The sequence below is a fragment of the Arachis ipaensis genome, chromosome B04 (genome assembly GCF_000816755.2).
Source record: "Arachis ipaensis cultivar K30076 chromosome B04, Araip1.1, whole genome shotgun sequence".
NCBI lineage: Eukaryota > Viridiplantae > Streptophyta > Magnoliopsida > Fabales > Fabaceae > Arachis > Arachis ipaensis.
Window position 1 is genome coordinate 31,703,474 of NC_029788.2, and position 4,489 is coordinate 31,707,962.

A 4,489-nucleotide genomic window follows, 5' to 3' on the forward strand; every position below is an offset into this window, starting at 1 on the left:
ATGTGTTTTCTGGGCTGAAAACTAGGTTAAAACAGCCCAGAAATCACCCCTAGCATTTTTCTGCTTTTTCTGCACGTGGCGCATGTGACGCGTCCACGTCGTCCACGCGTTCGCATCATTTGCGCAGATTCCAGTCCACGCGTTCGCGTCAGGCACGCGATAGCGTCATTGTGATTGTCTCCAGTCCACACGGTCGCGTGAGCCATGCGTCCGCGTCAGTAGTCGCTGGTCATCTCCTTGGTTTCTTCTCTTTTTCTGCAGAAACTTCATCAAATCCATCCGAATGCTACCTAAAATAGATAAAATTGCACAAAACTCAAAATAGCATCATTAATGGCTAAAATATAATTAATTCTTAATTAAACTCAATAAATTTTAGTGCAAATTCACTAGGAAAAGATAGACAAGATGCTCACACATCATCGTCCCGCCGCCGTCTCCATCTCCGTCACTGGTCGCACCTCCGTCAGCCACGTTCACCGTTCGCAGCACCGTGGTAAATTCTCTGTTCAAAATTTTTCTTGATCTGATTATTTGTTTTTGAATTTGATTTTTTGTTTTGATTTTCTTGGTTCTTCATTTTTTTCTGATTTTTATAAATTTATACTTTTTGTTCTAATCTGATATTTGGTTTAGGGTTTTTTTTCCTAAACTTCTTGACATTTGGTTCTGTTCTGGCAGGCTAAAAGATATCAATTATTTCTTCAGGAATTGAAACAACAAGGGATACAAGAAGAAAGGCTACAACTGCTTATTAATGTTACTGGAGCTTTTAGGCTTGGAGTGTTGACAGCATTGGTTGGAGTAAGCGGGGCTGGAAAAACCACGCTAATGGATGTCTTGGCTGGAAGAAAAACTGGAGGTGTTGTGAAGGTAAAGATTTTCTCCCTTCATTTTTTGTTATCGTTATTATTTAAAAAAAAATGAATGCGGAATATGCTGGAAAAATCGGCATGTTATCTTGATGAATATGCAACATTTTGCAAGAATTAACATCTTTTTGTTTGAAGTCTAACCCCTGCTATTTTGATTTTTTTTTTACTAGGTTCTTCTACAGCTAGATTCATGATTTTTAGAATTCTGCAGCTTCTAATTTTGTAATTTCTAGGGTTTTTATTTTGGAGAATTTTTGTTTTTTTTTAACTATATTCATGTGATTTTTTAACTACCATGGCGAACTGAGACAGTAGCAAAATGCATGTGTATATGGATTTTCAATTAGTTCTGTGAATTTTTGGGGGTTTGGGGATTTTATTTTTGGGTTTTCTAATTTTTTGGGTTTCTGTTTCTTGCTTTAATATGTTTTTTGATTTTACAATTTGTTTATGATTTTGTTTCATTATAATCTTGCTTAGCTATATGAGTAATCATTATGTCATACTAGTATATAAGTCTTGTACTCAATTATTTCACATTTTTAAACTTTTCAGTTTTCATCTCTTTTCTCAATTGCAATAAATTTCTCCTTTTGTGTTGTATACTGATCTTATCAATAATACATAAAACTCCTCTAATCCATTGGCATGTTATTCTTCGATCCCATTCATAATGATTGAGTGCTCTTGGTTAGAGTAGATTAATCACCAAAAAGATATAAAGTGAAAGAGAGAATGACATAGAAGTAGAATCTCAAACTAATTCTCAATAAAGAAAAAGTAGAGATCACAAATCGATCTAAACCAATCCAATTGTATATTTTTTTGCAACAATATAAATCGCTTCTATTATTTAAATAAGTGCAGCCGCTCTGCTGGCCGTGCTGGGAAACCTGCAGTTAGATGGACTAAGGTTCACACATTTTCTTAGCTGATGAATTTTTGTTTCTGATATCGTTTCTTTCTTTATTAATCCTTTATTTTTTGGGAGATTTCAGATACAAAGTTGGTTTGAGGATAGGCTCCAAGACTTACCAGATGACCCTAATAATGAATTGATGATTCTCGAAGACCCTGAATGTAATAAGGAAGGTGAGCTCTCTTAAATGCCTAAGGTTCTTAGCGTAGCTTGTGCTTGTGCTTTGCTCGAGCGGTGCCTATCACTGCTGCTTAAGTATGCTGTAGCCAATGTAGTTTCTGTTAAGATTTTTTTTGACTATTTTATTGCTTTAGAATGTCTCATAAAAACTGAAATTTGGTTAGTTGCAGTGGAAATGGATTGTGACTTAAAGCAAGCTTTAACTAAAATGTTAGTGATTTGAACACTGGATTTCTTTGCTTTAGGGAAGACTTTGTCTTATAATTATGACTATTTAGTTCTGTTCCATTCTGTTCTGTTCTGACATTTGTTGCTTAAGTTTGAAGATATTGTTTGTTTGTTTCTTGATCCTCACTTCTGTTTCCCTTCTTTTTTTTGGTTTAATTTGATGTATTCAGTTGCTTTCCTTTGCATACTTTGTCTTTTGAATATATTCTCTGCTCTCTCTTTAACTGAATGGTTCTATTTTAAGTCTTTTGAAACTACAAATTGCTTTGTCCTTCTTTGTTATTTTGTGTTCTTTCTAATTGGAATTTAATTAACTAACTAAGCACCTTTTTCTCTTGTTTAGTTCAAAATGTTCTCTCTTCTATTGTTCAGTTAATCATTACTTTTACTATGCCTTGTTAATCATTACTTTTTCTAAGGTGGTAATTCAATTTGAAAATAAATGTTCTGTTCAAAATAGTAGGGACCAGATTAAAAGCTTTTAAATTGCTAATGCTAACATTATGGGATTGCATGTCCCATTTTGTTTTGTATCTGGTTCTCCCCTTGGTCTCTTCGTCTCTTTGTTTCTTTGTCCCTTTTTTTCTTTTTTCTTTTCTGCTTTGCAGCTCTAATTTTCTACAATTGTTGCTTCACATATTCTTGTTTATTGTGGAATTAATGAAAGAAGTTCTCCATCTAATACCTTGCTCTCAATAATATGAGATTTCCTGTTTGACAAAAAATTTATTCTTTTAATGCACTGTGGTTTTTAGTTTCTAGTTTTTTCTGTTTAGTTAATCTTATTTGTAACTAAAGAGGTTGACCTTTCTGTTCTTCCTTGCAATTCTTATGGCTTGACTTCCTGGATCTTGCATGTCTTCTTTTGGTTGTCTAATCTTTCTTGGTTATTCTTAAGATTCCATATATAAATTTTATCATGTTTTGAACAAAGTGAGCATATCATGGCTGATGTATGTTGCTGGTTATTATGCTCACAATTTATGAAAGTCTCAGTCTTGAAATTGATTACATCTTTTTTATGTTTTGCCCCTTTAAAACCTTTCTTAATGAGTTGAAAGTAATTTATTTGTAGTTGTTGATACCAGGTTTTAATTATGCAATGTAGGATTCAATCGCAAATGGAATCCCTTTGGAAGATTTTGGACATGGTCATCCTGATCCTAATCTAACGTGAGTTTAGCTCTTTATTTTATAAAATTATCTTTTCACCCGAGATAAATATATTTGATGGATTGTTCATTGGACAGATATGCAAAGGATCTTGTCAACAATTTGTATGCTGAAAATGGTCCTGATTTTGGAGCTCCATTACTATAAATATATCTTGAAATTATTAGAATTCTGAAAAAAAATGTTGACCATTTAGAATGGTAACGTGTATGTGTTCCCAAGAAAAGAAAAATTGTTGTGTATCTTGTGTTTACAGGGCTGTTTTAGCTTGTCTTTCTATTATTGCGCACCGCAACAAAGACAAGAAGGAAGGGGAGAAACTGATCTCTGTGGATGATGTTGTGAAGGAACACTGGGCAACTTATGGAAGAAATTTCTTTTCTAGATATGACTATGAGGTAGGTGTCATCATGGCTGCAATTGAAGTTTTATTTGTAACATGATCTTGGCATTTCAGTTTTATCTTTTGATTTTCTTAGTAAAATGAGCATGGTTAAGTGTAATGGTTTATTTTACAAATCCATCTCCTTCATGTAGGAATGTGAATCTGAAGGTGCCAATAAAATGGTAGCATACCTACGAGAAACTGCATCAAAGAGCAAGACTGGTGATAAGTTCTAATGATAATTTTGATAGTTCTAATGATCTCCTAAGTTCTAATGGTGAACTTATTTTGTCCTAATTCAATTATTAGTTTTGTTAAAGTATTGTAATTTTTTAATTACAATTTTAGCATGTAAATAATTCATGTAAATCAATAAAAAATCAATTTTTTATACCTTCTAATTTTCTCCTTTTTTTTAATTTGACAAAAGAATAGGCCACGCTTTGAAAGCATGGCAAAAGATTTTATTGGGCAAGCCACGCTTTTGAAGTGTGATTGTATGTGCTCTATCGGTACGCTTTGAAAGCATACCAAAAACCAACTTAATCGGCACACTTCAAAAGCGTGGCGAGATGTACACTTTTTGGTACGCTTTTAAAGCGTAGCTTTAGGTTAATAGATATGGTCACGCTTTTTAAGCGTGCCAACAGATGAAAGTGTGCCAACAGAAAAAGCGTACCGATAAATCCACAAAAGCATGGCGATAGAGCAACCGGCACGCTGGCAAAC

The 4,489-nt window shown here is 33.7% G+C and overlaps 1 long non-coding RNA gene across 3 annotated transcripts; it reads left to right on the forward strand.

Annotated features, from left to right (window-relative positions):
• LOC107637677 lies at positions 773-4,158 on the forward strand. 3 transcript variants are annotated; one of them, XR_001619457.2, is made up of 6 exons: positions 773-873; positions 1,743-1,788; positions 1,874-1,967; positions 3,311-3,375; positions 3,453-3,773; positions 3,913-4,158. It is a non-coding gene; the product is annotated as an uncharacterized LOC107637677 (long non-coding RNA). The 3 variants fall into 3 exon arrangements; XR_001619458.2 differs by having other exon boundaries at positions 3,632-3,773; XR_002360965.1 differs by having other exon boundaries at positions 780-873; positions 1,738-1,788; positions 3,632-3,773.